The sequence below is a fragment of the Acanthaster planci genome, linkage group LG09 (genome assembly GCF_054643075.1).
Source record: "Acanthaster planci isolate LZ-2023a linkage group LG09, COTS_SCS, whole genome shotgun sequence".
NCBI classification, from domain to species: Eukaryota; Metazoa; Echinodermata; class Asteroidea; order Valvatida; family Acanthasteridae; genus Acanthaster; species Acanthaster planci.
In genome coordinates, this window is record NC_141785.1 from 9,202,375 (window position 1) to 9,221,043 (window position 18,669).

General features: G+C 39.5%; 1 long non-coding RNA gene across 2 annotated transcripts in view; it reads left to right on the forward strand.

Moving 5' to 3' along the window:
* The window catches only part of LOC110990653 (uncharacterized), a 51,908-nt gene that overhangs the window by 16,788 nt on the left and 16,451 nt on the right, over positions 1-18,669 (forward strand). Inside the window, exon 3 of one of the 2 annotated variants that reach the window (XR_015426473.1) lies at positions 13,199-13,396. The exons of the other annotated variant lie outside the window; for it this stretch is intronic. This is a non-coding gene — a long non-coding RNA (uncharacterized LOC110990653). The remainder of the gene's footprint in view (positions 1-13,198; positions 13,397-18,669) is intronic. 2 annotated transcript variants of the gene reach the window in all.

Below are 18,669 nucleotides of genomic sequence, written 5' to 3' on the forward strand. Positions count from 1 at the left end.
CAAAGTCTTATCCCTGTGAAAAATGAGCTTTATGGTAAATATATTGCTTGTCCTACTGACTCTAATCAAGCTCAGAATGTGCATTACAAAAATGAGCTTTATGGTAATGTGACACGGGGGAAAGTCAAGGCCATTGACGCATGGTCTGGTTTCTTTCCAAATCTTTAATGGTGCAGAAAGCTAAAACCAAAACAAGAAAAAAACCCAATCAAACTTGGATAGAATACAAAAGATGAACTGGACTAAATTGCGGGGACAGGCATCATGGCACTTGTTGGCTATGTGGCAGCTAAAGGATGACTCTGGACGGTGCTTACTGGCTGAAGACTCAGTGTGTTATGAGACAAAGGGCAATATACTACAAAGGTGCCTAGAGGGGGTCACTAAATGAACTTGCAAGTGCCCAGAGGGGGTCTCTAAATGAACTCACACTGAATGGTTGACTGAGCACAGCCAACTGAGGGCGCTATACAAATAACATACAAAAGTGACCTGTCACAGTAAATATATTGCTTGTCCTACTGACTTTAATCAAGCTCAGTATGTGCATTACAAAAATAAGCTTACCATTGTCCTCCCTAACACAAAATGCAATTGTTTACTTTACAGTTTGGGAATGTTACTGACTTGTGAGAATGCATAATTTCTCTAGATTATAATTTCTATTCATGCCTCTTCAGAAATATAACAGATGAATGCATGTACGGAGCTTTACCTTCACCATGGAGATATAGCTGCATGCCTTCACTTGTTTCATGTTCAATTTAACACATCGAATCCGGTTTACTGTATAGTTGCACTTACAGAAGATTCGGTCAATACGTGTACATCATATATGTACATGTACTGTATATGTATTTGTACAATCAGATATGTCCGTTGTAAATGTAACTAATAATAGTACGTAATAGGCGTGAACAAATAGAACCGGTCAAGAAATGTGAGCAGTTGCAGAGTTGAACTTGCTCATGCCCAATACCAGGAATTGCGAAGATTGGCGAAGAAAAATGAGAAGAAGGGAAAACGGATGAACACATTAGTCGATGAGTAGACCAAACACTTTCCGCGCCGCAGGGGCAAGGCAGCTGAGATTCGGAACTTGGAGGATGGGGGGACTCAACGGCGGGTGCTCTAGGTTATCATTACAAAAGAAAGAGCTTCCCGGTGCCCTTGATTCCCGCTAAAGAGGGAGAAAAAGGCATCGTTGGAATGTGCACGAAGGGAATATGAGAACTCTTTCCAAACTGGGTGTTACATGTTCTTCCTCTATATACATGTATTATAACCTCGATCAGTATGGACCAACCCAAAAAAGAACTTTATTTTCATTTACCCCAAAGTTTAACGTTTCAAAAATGTCGGAGACTGATTTCGGGTCACTCCTTCGACATAAATGATGAATTTATACTAAATGAAGTATATTTCATCATCAAGTCATTTCCCACTAGTGTATGACCAAACCCCATACGGGATGGAGCCCAATCTAAAGCGCCATAAATGCGTCAACAGGGTTATAGTTATACCAGCCTGGCGCAGTGGGCCTTCCTATGCCTGCGGTTTGGTGCGTCTGGTGAACCAGGGCACAGTTATACATGTAAATATATTCGAATGCCGTTGTTGAAGGATGCCGGGCATTCTGCCTGTGACGATATAATTTCATGCTATTTTTTCGGAAGTAACATTATTTTCTTACCTTGACAAACCTGTCTTGTTTGTTTTCTTTTTAAATGGCTTAGTGGCCTTGATATACGTATTCAAGCGTTTCCCTGTCTGTTTATGTTATATTCATGCATCCAGTGCTGTCAGACTCGAATGAAAAAAATGCATTGCAGTGAAACTGTTAACATCCACAAAAATACAGCTGGTGGAGTTCTAGAGGAATTTGTCCAATAGTGACCAGCAAAACTACACGTAATGTGTGACACCAGTTTTCATCACCCACAATCTGTCCCGGATTTTAATACAGAAAATCATAAAGTTGGCTAGTTTCGTGTATATTATAACCATCAGTTATATATAGCAGGGACCACCAGTCAGATTGAGAAGTTTATTTTCATTAACAACCCAGTGAATTACTGGAATGGCAACATCCTGAAAGTGAAATGTCATTACATGTCAGTGGGTGTATTGATAAGCCACCATGCAAACACAGTGTTGTCTTTGGTGATTGTGTTACTTTCTACATCATGTTGTCCTACAGTGATTAAGGTACACGTACTGTCATCCTGTGATTACTAATAAAAGGATGTTGTTATCCCATTATCAATTCTCAAAGACAACATCAAGCAAGTATTCCGTTTCTATCCCTAAAAAAAATATTCAGAATAGTAATAGGTCGGATGGCACTCCTAGAACTCCATAGCACTGTATTGGGACCAAATCCTAAGTATGCATTTCTTACCCTGAAAACCTAACCATGAAGTTGTAAGGAGAGAAAATGGTCGTGTGTTGTCGGAGACTGGTTTCAAGCCACTCCTGACAATTTCAACACAAATGGTTCATATATGCTAATTCAAGCCTTTTAAAATGATTACAATTCACCTTTGTGCCTAGTACTCTGGCAATACCCTAAATACACTATTTTCACCCTAAAAACCTCACCATGCAATCTAATTACCCAAAACTTGACGTGTGATGTCAGAGACTGGTTCCAGGCCATTCCTGAAAATTTCAATACAAAATAGCACTTTTTACTTGATCAAAACTTTTAAAATGATGGAAACACACCATTGTACTTAGTATTCTTGCCGAACCCTAAATACACCATTTTTACCCTAAAAACCTAACCGTGGAATCTTATAAAGCAAAACTTGACATGTGATGTCAGAGACTGGTTTCAGGCCATTTCTGAAAATTTCAACTCAAATGAACTATTTTTACTCATTCAAAACTTTGAAAATGATAAAAAACACCATTTTGCTGTGTACTCTTGCAAAACCCTAAATATACTATTTTCACCCTAAAAACCTCACCATGCAATCTAATTACCCAAAACTTGACGTGTGATGTCAGAGACTGGTTCCAGGCCATTCCTGAAAATTTCAATACAAAATAGCACTTTTTACTTGATCAAAACTTTTAAAATGATGGAAACACACCATTGTACTTAGTATTCTTGCCAAACCCTAAATACACCATTTTTACCCTAAAAACCTAACCGTGGAATCTTATAAAGCAAAACTTGACGTGTGATGTCAGAGACTGGTTTCAGGCAATTTCTGAAAATATCAACTCAAATGAACTATTTTTACTCATTCAAAACTTTGAAAATGATAAAAAACACCATTTTGCTGTGTACTCTTGCAAAACCCTAAATACACTATTTTTACCCTAAAAACCTAACCGTGCAATCTTATAACCCAAAACTTGAAGTGTGCTGTCTGAGACTGGTTTCAGGCCATTCCTGACAATTTTAACACATACGAGAAATTTCTTATCTCCAGGTATATTAAACTGTTGAAAATCACCTTACTGTATTTTACAAAACCATAAGTAAGTCTAAATAAGCCTAATTATGGAACCAGTCACTCCTTTGACCACACCATGATGTGTGATGTACATTGTAAACTGACGTTGCTTTGAGGCCCCTACAGAAAATTTCAACACGACTTATTAATTTTTTCACATCCAAGATGGCCTAGAGGAATATGATGGATACAAACCCTCAGCCTACCAGGGCGCCTTCGCCTTTTTAAAACTCAGTAAAAACAGATTTTTTTTAGTTTTTGACCCCAAACTTGACAAATGATGCTGTAGGCTGAATTTGGAACCTTCCTTAAAAACCCAATACAATGTTGAAGTTTACATATCAAATTCCAGGAAACTTATGCAAATTGCTTTATGGGATGTCTGCACGGAGTACACATGACATGGAAACCCATGAAAACATGAAAAGGTCCTCCGCATAAACTGATCTGCTCAACCTGTTTCCCCTGAGCTTGAGTTATAAAGTAGAAAATTGCATTCATACCTTCTCGATTATTTTCAACAATGATTACCAATTTTTACTCACGCAACTTACTATAAGAAAAACGATGGAAAGTAGTCTCACTGATCACGCCCTACACTTTGGTCCAAACCAGTAGTATTTGCCCTTTTTCCCACAATCAAGTTCGTATTAGGTTCGTCTCTGAAAAAAATCCCATTTGTGGACCCGAAGTACGTTTAGATCACATTAAAGTACTGAAATATTTGCCTTTTGTGCATCTTATTTCATGTTCTGTGGTATTATTAGACTCACTAAGAACTTGTGACATGAATATTTGAACATTATATCTTTCACGTCTTTAAAATTCGATGTTTTGCGGCACTGCCATACTTATTATTGTGCCCAAACTGCTCTGTCATGTAGGGGAAAAAAGGCCTGACTGTAACCGGCCGGTTAGTTTATTTGTTTATTTTTTTTTAGTATTAGAAAAGCGTCAAAAATTAGGGTGCAATAAATTTCGTGTGAGTTTTCTCACTACTATTTCTCCAGGAAAGCATTAGGATGTAATTAGAAATGTTATGCATTTACGGAAGTTTCTTTATTTTCGTCCTAGTTAGAACTCCAAGTACAATTTCTTTTAGAATTTTGTTGTTGCTGCCGGCGACACCTTTGCCGAGCATTTGGGCATACATGTATCTGAATGTTTTTCCTTAGGTAAGCCATTTTTTTGTAATTTTTTTCCGTACCACACAAGTTGACAATATTCTTCAATTCATGTTTCCTCTAGCTCATTCTTATTGCAACCCATCCCCTGCACCTTTAATATTGATCTTCAGGTTACATGCTGGCGCCACATGTAAATAGAAAACCCAGCAAAATCATGCCCGTATAAAAATTTAAAGGCAAGTTGCCTTTAAGTGGTGCCTCTTCAGAAATTGTCACCCCGCTGATCACTGCCGTTGACTCTAAAGGAGCAACATGGTTCTTAGACCTAAACATGAAGAATATTAGTATAATTAAATGAGGAAATACATAGATGCTTGATCAGTTTCGAATATGCCTTGAATGGTTTGGGTAATGGCTGCAACCAATAAGCCATTTGCGAGTTATATTTGAATAAAATCTGGAACACCGAGTTCTTTAAATTCACGTGAACGTAACTTAAATCTCCATGCTAAAACCTCTGTTGCTATACCTTGTGATTCTGGGCAAGCTATTGCTTATTTACATAAGAGACACCTTGCAACAATACAATGTTCTCAGTGGATAAGAATGGCACAAAGGAACCAGTCCATTCCACAGATGGTGGTCACTTTGTAAAAGCTTGCCTCGAATCACGAGGTATAGCAACACTGTCTTTAGTCTGGGCATTCAAATTGTTATGATTGCCGCATTGCACTGTTCTTCATGTATTTTAGATTTTCTCTTTTTAAGTCAGGTGAAAAAGTGAAAAGTTGAAAGGAAGGTTTACTGAGAAACAGCATGCATTTTAGGTTTCTTATAAAAAGTTAATAGAAACTAAACCTTCAAGTAAATGTGCTGCAGTGATTTTGAGTGTTGTCAGTCTCTTGGGACCAAAAAACAGCCATGAAACTTGTTTTACTTCTAAAGTGGTTTCAAAGGCTTTGAGAAAATGGATTTCGTGTGAGGCAAGAGAGCCTAAACATTTCACAACACATTCAGTGTGACACTGGTTTATGCACATAGGAAATGACAGTTAAAATCTGAAATGTGTATGATTTAATTTTGGAGGAAATTGAGTTGGTGATTTTGAAGGCATTTTACTGTGAGTAAAAACGTACATTATCAATGATGTGTGTAGATTTCACTCCTATTATTAGATAGTAAGTGAAGTTGAGAATGTATATAAAACTGTTTATTTGACTTTAAGACTGGACAGAAACAGGAGGACTAGTAGCTGCCAGTTGCTCTCACTGAGGCTCTTAGATGAAATAACTTTAAGCGTTTTTGATGTTGAATGAGTTTTTCTTACTCTTTAACCCGGTTTTATAAATCTTATAAGACGTGTTCCCCAAATGCATACATGTACATGATATATAGATGGTTTCCATATTATAATAGATTTTATAAATTAATACACAAAATTGGTACATGTACATTTGGAGTTAAATATTAGAAATAACGAAAGCAAAGTAGATAGGGATACATGACAAAACACCCAATTTCAAGGGGGTGTATTGTAAAGAGGGTTGCATTGCTTTCAATTGAGAAACCCGAAGTGTGTGTGAATAAAGGGGTGAGACCACATCACGCTACCAGGTTCTGTTAAAAAAAATCAGTGGAGGGTTATAAAAGACTTTTGAAAATAAAAAGTTATTACTTGCACCAAAAAATTAAAGGACTGGGACATGTTTCGTTTCCTTTGTATTTTAGCTGAATGCAGCTCTACTAATCTATCCTCACATTCTAAGGAATTTTTTTTTTTTAATTTGGACGTGAAGGCTCGGCCGAATGGCTGATGACAACTTTCCTAGTTAAAGATAAGTTTAACCAGTTCCGGGTCACTTCAAAAAATATTTTCTTCATGCTCAGAAAATAAGTGAGAAAACATTTTCAATCAGGAAAAATGCAACACGCAGATTGTCTCGTGAAGCAGCATTTCTTATGTTAAAACCAGTTGATGTATGAAACTTCTGGTGAGTTGGTGAAGTGTACATTTCCCTTGAGTTTTTGAGCAGGACAATTCGCGAAAAAACAACATTATCCGTCTTGATCAGGAAGGTATTTTTATACGGTTTGCTGACGTTGACGCACGCCGGTCTGATATAGGCCGAGGACGAAACTCTTTTCAGTTAAGGCTTAGTTTATTTTCCATTCCGCAATTAAGCACTGGGTCTTTCCGAACTATGACATTGCCTACAAAAGGATGAATTCTCTTCAACAGTTTACTGAAACATGCTGGCAGAAAGAAATTCAGTTAACACCGCCGTAAAACAACAAAGAGCGACAGTAACACGGCTCATCATGATGAGCACGCGACACGAGCATCTACATGTACAATGGCACTCTTCGGGAGAAGACTGGCAGTTGCATGTACATGTTTTAACCCTAGGGACCATTGAAATCCTGCATGACCTTGTTGAGTTCAGTGTGGTTATGTTTTGCCCCGCAGGGATAAAGCTGTGACTCATTAACGGGGTAGATAAACGGCCGAATAACAGTACTGTTGTGTGTAATTGACAAGCTGTGAAAGCCGGCTTAATCTTTCTTTGTGGTTGGTGAGAACATGGTGAAATTTGCCGTCAGGTTTAGCCCTTTTTACTGCTCAGCAGGTGAGCCATAAAAAATCCGTCTGGAGTACAGTGTGCTTGCTGCATTATTTTCAACGTGAGAATCAAGGTATAAGCAGCGGCATATAGTCTGGAAATTACGGTATATTAAAAGATATACAGTGGGCCTACTTACGTGTATATGTAAACAACAACAACGACAACAAAATCAACAAGAGCGCAGGAAGAACCCCCAGCTCATGACACTGGGAAAATTACGAAAAGTTACATCGTTTATTGAATATTACTTAAAACATACGAAAGGTTTCGAAGTTTTTATATATTTTTTAAAATGAAATTGCAATCAATGCCCTAACTTTTCACAAGAGTAGGCCTATCCAGCTTTCAGCAACATGGAGATTAAAAAGCGAGTATGGCTTCGGGCTCATTCAGCATGATGTTCGTGAAAAAAAATTATAGCCCGACATTTTCTCTTTATTCATATGCTTCGTACTATATTTGTGCTTTTTTTTGACAAAAAAAGAATTTAACAATTAATTGCAAATTAATAAGCCGCTGTAAATTATGGAAGACATTGTCAATTATGTGTGTAATGCTGACGCAAGCTTAACAATTCCGACACATACCGCGGAGTCGAGGAAGGAAAACAGACAGAGAAGGCAGTGCCATGGCTTCACGAAATGAAACGGCGCTATTTGGGTACACAGGCTGGCTGCATAAACTAGGGCTGTCCGGCCCCCTTAGAATTTGTTCACACTTACATTAAACAGTTTCACTCAGGCTGAGCCAATGTTTACGCAAAACCTTGGATTGTGATTGTCACCGAAGTTTCAAGGATTATCGAAGAATGGAAAACCTGACGGTGCACTGTTGATTTAGGGTGATTAGTGCACGGACTTTTCACGGATTCCTCAGCACCGCGAAAAAAGTAATGATCCCTGGCCTAACTGCCCGCTGGTGAGTTCACCGGGTTTTCAGTCACGGACAGCGTAAGAAAGGAATTCTCCAAGGCAGGCATGGCTGGGCCGCGCGGTGGTAGCCCAGGCTACGCTGCGCAGGTACATATATGACATGGTGTTTAGTGACTAATTTCATTCTTCAATTATTGGCGTATAAGCCGCAGGGACATTTTCGTGAACGGTGCACCATACAATTTCAGCACACATCTCTCTCAAATGAAGTTGTTTTTTGGGGGGTCTGAACTGCTATATGGTTACATGAGGAATACACAATTCTGTCTGACCTCTTTTCACTTTCTGATAGGGTTTCAGATGAAACATTGCAACAGTGAACCATGAAAAACAAAAAGAAAAAGAATGTGAGTGACTCTCCTTTTTTCAGTTCAGGTGGTGTACCGTTACTGTTGTTATCAGATGCACGCGTGCAGCATTTTTAAAGAGTGGGATGTACGTGCTCCCTATTAGGATGAGGCAGACTTTTTAGAGACAATCCTAGACAAATCTCATTGGAACATGCTCGCCCCCTCACCCCCTGTCAATGTTGTTTCTCATTGGGTAAGTTGGGCCGAATCTTGCTCCAAGAAATGACCGCAACATTGAATGGGGGAGAGGGGTATCTTTTCACCGCACTTCCCACAAGGTGTTCCAACTATTTTGTCAAGGATTGTAGGTTCTCTAGATGCGTTCCAGTCCTTCCTTTGAACCCTAAGTAATACCTGCCTTATGCACACCCGTGTCAGGTTGCCCTTTCTTCTGAAAATGGTTACCCCCAGAGGGACAATATTAACCCCATCGCTTATCACTTTCATGAGACCACACCGTCCCATGGTGTCAGTACACTATTGCCTGCTGGACAGCTTCGACCATCTGGCCATTAAGCTCTGATGAACATAGTCATTACTACATCATGGTTCATGTCATAAAAGTAGGATCTTCATCTTGGTCTTACTCTGGAGATTTTTCCATTGCAGACATCTGCAAAACTGTATGTTGGAAGTCTCCTTCTACCTCCTGTAACTTTAGGGATGTCCTGCATACTAACATCGCAAAAGGCGGGACAATCCTGCTGTTCGCAGTACAGAGGTCAAAGGGACCTCCTGTAGGATGGACGACAAGTCATTATGAAGTTCCATTACCATTTCTTAAAGTTATACATTCCTCCTTGTTTATATGTAACAACCAACCCCCCACCTAGACCGGTGCTACTCTGCATGTGGAGTGACTGTTTGGGTAGGTAGAGCGCTGTGGACTCCTTCCCCACATTAAGTGTGGGTCGGGTCTACTAGAGAATACCTACCTTAACAGTCCTCTCCCACCCATCCTCCCCACTCTGGCTCTGACCTTTTGAGTTGCTTTCGAAAAGAAGGACGATCATGGCGGCAAGACCGCTCTGTATTGTGGGAGGTCAGTGTGCACCACGGGTGATCAGATCTTTTCAGCGAATGAATAATACGCCCAGGAAATTTCCGTATTACTGTATGTAGTGACTGTTTGGGTAGGTATTTTCTAGTAGACCCGACCCACACTTAATGCGGGGAAGGAGTTTCTTGCAGGCTTCTAGAATTCCGTTGGGATTCCAGTGACAACTGCCTTGCTTTGGGTTTTTTGATTTAGCAAATTTGGTAGTTAAGGCCCATTGGTCATGTTGCCACATGCCTTTAAGACTTCTTGCCTGAGCCCGAGTATGACATCTAGCAGTAATACCCCCTTGGTCATTCTCAGAAACACTTCTCACAAAATTACCAATAAGACTATTCGGACCTTTGGCTATTTCTGATCGGATTAACTTTAGCAAGTTTGACGTCTGGGGAATTGATGATGACTAGTGTACAGGTACATGTAGGTTGCCTCTTGGTATTTTGGCTCTGGGTAAAGTGACATACATGTACATGCATGTATTGGTTGGGAGTTTTGTGGAGGTCTGAGTCCGTGTAGACATCACTGATGTGTTTTGGTCATTTACGACTTTTAGTTTGAGATTGTGATTTATTCTGAGCTTGACTGATTAATTTGTCTAGTGTTATTCAATGTTGATCATTATTATTCAGAGGGTTATTATGGGATATCAGATGAGATGTCTGATTCCATTTCATCTTCCATTTTGAGCTGAATTTAGTCCTAAACGGTCCTAGAAAATGGGAACATGGATATTATTATCAATACCTCTTGATTTTGAGATACCAGTATCTTGCCAAAAGGATCACAAAGTAAAGGGTTGACTCTTGGGCATCCAGTGAACATGTTTGATCATGGCGAGACCATACGTCATCTCAAATCCCTGCAACTCATGTCCAAAGGTTTAACAATGTACATGTACACCTCTCGCTGTTTTTGATGGCACCGAATGGGATTATTTTTGTTTCTGCCTGACATGGGTTGTCTTTAAAAGTAGTGTACTAAGGTACTTGGTACTGTCATTGCTGATCCTTGGATTCCCAGAAGATTTGTACTTACTGCCGGGATTTTCCATGCTTTGACTATAGCACTTTCCCTGAGAAAATTTTAATTCTGAAGTACAGCTTCCCTTACACTTGACTCCAAGTGTGGCTGATTACCTGCCTTTAACTTTAATATCTGCAACAAACACAGGGCTAAAACCTCAAGGATAACTTCCCTTACACTTGACTCCAAGTGTGGCTGATTAATATCTCTCAATTTGTACCTGCCTTTAACTGTAATATCTGTAACAAACAGGGCTAAAGCCCTGATACCCTACAGTGGTGGGGTACACCTAAGTTTTACGTTGGGGATTGATCTCTCTGGCGGTTAAGATATTCTAAATAAAGATCAAGAATTGGCACAAAGAATTATTCTCACTGCATAGTAGAGTTGATTTATTTCTATTTGAAATCAAGTTGACAAATTTAGGACTGTCCCATTATTGAGATTGATAAATTTTGCACAATTGCGGATACTAAAAAATGGAGTTGACAATGATATGGATTGATTGACCAGCTTATGGTGTGAGTGTGATAATTGCAAGAATATTAAGGTACATGTAAGTCATAAGATATGGCAGAGCCAGTGGGCAAAGGGATAATTCAAGGATAAAAGGATAATTCAAGGATAGGCCAAAGGATAAAAGGGCCCGGTGCAACCTGCTCTCTCTTCAGAGTTCAGTATATGTAATAGTCATTGAGTCCAAACATGAAACAGTCATTATGCTTCGTGCATGTGTACAAGTCACATGGCCAAACTTTCCACAAAAATTTCAAGATAACGCATCAAATAAAATCAGTCCAAATGACAAATTTTGGAACCGATGTGGCCCACACTTGGCCCACATGTACTACGAAACAAATCTGTCAGTGCGAACAGGCCAGAATTATGCATAATGACAAATGAACGATACAAGTCACAAGAGGTTTAGGACAAAAGTAAATTTACATTCTGACAGAACAAACTCCTGCTAGAGAGAAGCAGATTGTCACGTATGCCATGGCAAAGTATGTCACGTAAGCGTAGCGTACAAGAATACGTTTATGTCTGGTATGAACTAATGGACTAGAACCCGTTGTAGCAGACTAACATTGATGAGGATATGGTTAATTTATGATCATGACCATGAACAACCACCGGGGCCACTTTACACAGAAAATACAACGATTTTAATGTTATGTCAGGACTATGTTGAACTACATGTACATGTAGTAGGAATACTCAATGTTTGTGAGACAATGCATGGTATGGAAACCTGAGAGAACCCAAGACTTGACAAAGGCTGACCACCACAGAAAAATGAGAAAACTTGATATGAGCAAGTTCACTAAATTGTAAAAAACCTGTGTATGCCAAAAGACACATTGTACATGTAACTGATCTTCAGGTCATAAGATCTGCCTCTTTGTTTGCATCATACAAGTAAGAATCTATCATTTCCTTCAGAACTGATGCAGGTACTGGCCTTTTCTTTTCAATTGGTTTAGAGAGCCATTGTTTAAGGTCTTCTAGAGTAAACTTTACGAGTGAAAAGATCGTAGGATCATCAATTCCAGCCATTTTGTGTGCCAAAGATATGGATGTTACCACCATAATATTGGTGCTGGGAAATTACACTTTTTACTTAAATGAGTTAAATATAGATATATAATCGAAGGGATCTGCGTTTATGTGCTTTTTCCAAGACCCTTAGCCCAACTGGTATTTTGCTTGCATTATATGTGAGTAAAATACATGTATGAACCCGGCGATCATATCGAGCCCAGCGTCGTACCTACGCACACCGCTGTGTAAACCATATGCACATGATTTGACTACTCACACATGAGAACGATGGCAACACACGCATGCTCCGTTGGCTGCAGGCTTTTCCTGTTTTGTTTTAGTTTTGTGTGCAAAACTACTTAGAAAAGTTCACATTTTTCTTAACAGTGGACTGAGATCCCTAAACAAAATGATATAAGAAATAATAATGTTCGATTTGTCCACAGTTGCTAAAATTGCAATACAAAATAACTTCATAAGGGGCAGTAATTTCAAAATATTTTTGCTTAAAACATGCCCCAGCAAGGCTTAGAATGCACCACAGAGCATTTAAAGTTTAAAATTGTCCGGGGGCCTTCAGCGGGCCCCGAAACCCAATGCCGTAATGGCTTAGCGCTTTGTGCTCACAGTTTCAGTTTTTTTCACAATCCTCCAATCACATCCCTGCCAACATGAAGTAAATCTCCTAGCAAGGGCATGCTACATGCATCACTAACATTTCCAGTACACATTCCTCTGCCCATTCCACAGCTGTACATGTACATTCTGCCCTTCATTCTTGAAGAAAACAAATTTGTTCTAATTCGTACCCAGTCACTCAATTGAACATATTTACTTTCTTTAGTATATATTCATCCTAAATGGGTGTATTCTTTTGATGACTTTGGTGAAGTTTTATATTTGGAAATTACTGGTTCTTCCTTTAGTAAATTTCCTGACTGAAATGTTGGGTTTCTTGAGAAGTAAGGAGATACCAGAATATTAGCGTTTTGGTTGAATACAAGGTACATGTACATGTGTGTGTAAATCCTCCACAGTCAGTTGATTAAAGTTGCTTTGCTTTTGTTGCTTTTCAGGACTACAGTGAGAACGCATCTGTGCTGGTCTACTGACACCATTGTGCTGTCATAGGAGGGAGGCAGCAGACAGACCACGCCCAGCCATTCCACTTTGTCACTCATTTAGTGGTCATTAAAGGACACCATTCAGGTTGACGGGGTCTGCTGATGAACAGTTGACCGACGGAGCAGGAAATTCATTAGGGCTGTAAAGGGGTGAGTTTCTATCAGGCCATTTTTGTCTTGTCTCAGGAAAGTTTTATGTCACTGTAATACATGCATCATGCATGCAAACATGTACATGTACTTGTGCACAGCCATATTGCCATACAACTACTTTGTTTTGTCAACATAATTTGTTTACAGATCCAACCAAAATATTTTACTCAGTGCCCAGTTGATACTTTGGTACATGTAATAAACATTTCACTCAAATTGGTAATATGTACTTGCATTGCAATCAGCTCTTGCTGGCCTTACAATAAGCAGAACTTTACTGTATCCCCTTATTGACGGCCTTGTTCATTGGGTCATTGTACCTTGCATGTGAAGTTTGACTTCACCTTTGTAATCATGGCTGCACTTACAGTGCTTAAAGATGCACTTGCCATTCGTAATGAAAGGCTTGTGGCAACAGTGGTCCATGCAGTCAAAGATTTTGCTGTAGAATCCACAGTTGGGAATTTGTCAACTCATTCTGAAGTTGATTTTGATAAGGTCATGGGGGACATTTTAGGCATATTTGCTGATACAAATAAGTTAATTATTGAGAACATGTGCCCCCTATTTGAGCAAGAAGTTGCAACTGTTATACCCACTCTAGCTCTCAGTGAGCCATGTGATAACCATGAGGTTTTGGAGTGTAACGTTGATCTGTCCACTGTACAGTTTTTTAGAGATGATGATTTTGAGAATGTGTCTTTTGAGGGAGATTGTTCTGAGGACGAATTTGAAGATTCTCCTGTGTCTTGTGATATTTCAGAGGAGGGGTGTAGTGTTGTATCTCCCTGTCGTCGTTCTGTTGTTGAAGAGGGAAACAGTAGTACTGAAGACCCTCATTGTTTCGAGAAAGAGAGTACAGTTATTGTTGAACGTCCTCAGATTGTTGTTACTCCCATTGTTTCTGAATTTGATGGTGTCGTTTTTCAGAGTGCACCCTGTGAGTGGAAAAATAGTACACCTTGTGAAGACACAAAATGTTTTGCATCTCTAGAGCTTACTGCAGATGGGCACAAGTGTTGCACCTGTCAAGGTGGTGAACCAATCGTGTTGGCCACAGTTTTCAGTAGGATCAGTGGATCCCAGTTATGTTCTGTCATGTACAGACACTAAGGTATGGATACCTTCCCTTGAGGATAGGACCCAGGAAAAAGCAGGGAAGTGGTATCCTGGGTGGCCAAATGCTATAACTTAATCACTGGCCTGACAAGGGCTGCCTGTATAGCAGGACATGGTGATGACCTCCCTTTGTCAGTGCTGTATAGAGTTGTGATTGAAAACCGAGTTGTGTTGTACTATCACTTTACTTGTTTGAACTTTAATATGTGTAGCAAATATCCATCTGTTTGAAAATTGTGTGGGTTTGAAGTATTTATCTCCCACAAGTCAATTTTGAACAACTTTCGTGGTTACCGTACGTAATATACAGTGTGATGGAGAAATGTCGCTAAATACTTGCAAGTCCTTACTGTCACTGTTATTAGGAATAGGAATCACTTGACATTTTCCTCTTTTGGCCCTACGTACTGTGACGGGTTTTTGCATTGAGGTGAATTGTATGCCATTGTTTGTGCAGTTGGTAAATTCCAGCTCACTTTCCTCACTTTTAAATAAGGGGTTGTTTACATTCCCTAGTCTGATGTGAGACTTTGTTTGGCTTGTCACCATCTTTTTATAATGCCAGTTAAGGAAATGTCTTATTTCCCTATTTCATTTGTCCATTATTTAACCCTATGTATGTACTATTAGTGGCAGGTGTTCCAGGAGTGCTCCAGTGCAAAGTGCAAAATTATGTTTTATCTGAACAGTTGATGAGTTCAGCTTGCTTCTTATTATTGAGCAAGATTTGCAATGTTCTCCTTGTATGAGAGACTGCCACACAGTACCGTTGGTTGAACATTTTTGGGGTTAGCGGGATTGTTTGCTAGTTTCTCCATCTCATTGTTTGTCATGTGTATTAAAGCACTTTTCATAACCCTGTATTTACTAGGATTATGGTGTCTTGGTTCAAAAGACTGTTAACATTATATTTACTGTAACTATTATCACTTGTGCAGGAATTTCTTTTGTAATTTGTAATGTCTGGCTCTTCATTCTAACTGTTTAGTTGGGTGTTGTGCTTCAAATCTATTGATTGTTGTTGCCCAACCCTGGTTTTATACATAAAGTGTGTTCTACAACTCATAGTTAACGATGCAATGAAATATTTTAGTCGGCACTCTCACTAGTGATGTTTTGCAGGTGTTATAAAATATCTCTTTGTAAACTTTGGCAATTGTTGGGCTTTCCAAAGTGTAACTTGCTTTGTATTTGCAGAATTATGGCATGCGAAAAAGCAGGGAACCTGCCCTGTTTGGGAGTAACGATAATATAACTTCCCATCAGAGAAAATGAGCCAAAGATACCAGATAGTTGTTTCACATCCACTTTAGGACGTGTTCCTTGAGAATATTGCTGTTTAAATTGTTCTGTGCTTTTTTCGTACAGGCCATTTAGTAGTTGAAAATTGTTGGCCTTGTGATTTAATTCATTCCCACATTTGTTGGTCACTTATTCGTTGTTTATGTATTGTACCTTTCCATGGCTGATTTCCCTGCAGATGTTGTGTCTTGCAGTTTATAGGAGTGATTACATACGGAAATTATGTATAACTGGAAGGTTAAGATTATTATAATGTAAATATGATTCTCTTATTCTGGAAAAAAAGTTTGTTGGGACCACTCGGGTCGCGTGGTCTTCAAGCAGGGAACATGTAGGGATCTGGGAATTCCCCATTTAATTTAGCGAATTGTGTGACCTTTGAACCTTGTGCACGTCTTCAAGGTGTGATTGGCCCACGTGGGTGCACAGAATGTACATGTACAGTACAAGTATTTTCTGTAAGTCTTGCCTGTCGGCCGGAAGTGGCCTACAATGTGATACTTTTTGGCGGCACTGAAGTTGGGCGAGTTTCCAAGGTTTTTTGGGGGGAGAGCAGGATGTGCTGTGTGCGAGACGACTGGGTGGATGGATGTTGTGATGGCTCGGCCGGGAATCACATAGATTAGCACCGGTTTAATTGTCCAAGCAGTTGTGATTATAAAAGAAATCCAGTCCGCTTGAACACCCAAGTCTTTCAGTGTCTGCTGAACTTTCTTTTTGCCTGCCTGGCCTCCAATTCCCCCTTCAGTGGCGGACGGACCGCCGCCCCCGAGCGATCGGCCAGGGGGCCGGACCGCTACATTACAGTTGGCAATATTTTGTGTGAAATAACATCATGTGGTGAACCTAATACCGTACAGAGTTTTTGCATACTGGCACATGTACATGTACAGGTGTATGGTGTTTGGTACGATTATACCCTGCAGAAAGGCAGCATTCAGCAGGGTTTTGCTGATGTCAGGGTTTTGCTGATGGGGTGGTGTTACCCATGGCAGTGGGTACACCTAAGTTTTAAGTTAAGGATTAACCTCTCTAGCAATTAAAATAATCCCAATACATACCAAGAATGGGTTCAAAGAAATTATCCTCACTGTAGATTAGAATTTATTATTTACTGCTTTTTGAGATTAAGTTGAGAAACTGCAATTCAGAAAAACTGTTCCAGTATTGAGAAAAAAGTGGGAAAATTACACAGTGATAGACTTTAGTAAATGGAGTCAATACTAAAATGGATTGATGATAAAGCACTTGCTGATTCAGGTTTGTAATAAATTGATTGAGGAGTAATGAATAAGCTTACCTTGTGACATACATCATGTATGGTCTAGAAATTACATTTTAAGTGCAGAATGGCTCATGGATTATAGCCATTGATAAATTTGTAAAATATGGGTAGAAGGGAAAAAATATCAGGTGTGGATAAAACGGATAAAAGTACAAGACATGGACACTGTGCAAGCTGCTCTCTCTACAGAGGTCACCTGTGTAAAGAATACACAATGAAGCAATTCATAGACATGTTATACTCATCAAGCCTGAACACGAAACAGAATCTGTGCTTCTTGTACATGTACAGGTCACATGCTAAAACTTTCCACAAAACTTTCACAAAAACACGATAAAGAAAAGCACTCCAAATCACTCGTTTTTTATCTATTGTAGGTTGGAGCCCACACTTGGCCCACATAAACTACGTACATGTACAACTGTACTAACTAAATCTTTTAATATAAACAGGCCAAAACTGAGCATAACAATGAACAAAATATAAAATTTTTTTAGATAAATGTGAACTTTATGTTCCAACGGAACAAACTCCTGCTAGAGAGAGGCAGATTGTCACCTCCACCACAGTGAAGTACCGCACTGTACATGTATGTCACATAAGTGTACAAAGTTGGGCTCATGACTGGCACAAAATAATAGTCTAAAGCCCATGGATTAAGACTTGTATTAATGAGAATACTGTTCACTTATGATCAAGACCATGAACAACCACTGCATGTGCATGTAAGACAGCTTAATAGCTAAAATGCGAGAATTTGGATGAAAGATTGATATTATATTCAGCAAGTAGAAACACTTGTGAGGTTCTTGAAAGATGAATTTGGTGTTTGCTCCAAGCACCACTGTTGTGTTGGGCTCCCGAGATGTGCAATTTCCGCAACCTGATAATGATGGGCAGTCTTTTCTGTGATAATTCGTTTTCTGAAATTGACGAAAAATCAGCTGGGCCTCCCACCAAAGAGTTCACTTAGTTCAATCAGAGCACACTGACATTTGCCCCTTCCCAGCCCAGTGGCCTTGGCATAGGAGCAGGTGCCAGTGTTGCAGGTGGTGTGGGAGCTCCTAAGGCTCTGATACCAGCTACGATAGAACTCACGATTGTTGAAATCGCTGAACTAAAAGCCGTCAATATACTTATAATTGTCACACCTTGTTCTCGAAACAGCGTACAGATTTTATCTTGTAGAGTCGGATCGTTGTCTCACCGCTTCGATCATTTCTTTGATGCGATTGATTTGAGTCCTTAAGCAGTCGGTGTCTCTGTTTATGACTTCTAGCCTACCTTATCTTTCTCCCTCTAAATCTTTTAGGCATTCTCTAATTGCTTGGTCGTTTTCTGGTGATTGCACTTTGTCTAATTTGGTTTTGGTCTGTTGTATTTTTTTGTCTAATGCATCTAACTTGCCTTTGTTTAATATAAGGGCTCATTTTACTGTTTTTAACAATTTGTCTAATGCGGGCGAGTTCTCTCAAGTTTAATCCTTCTGTTTACACCTCTCTGTCTTGGATGAGGTCTTCTATGATATCACTTACTCTATCTGCTTCCTGGGGAAGTTCTTGTA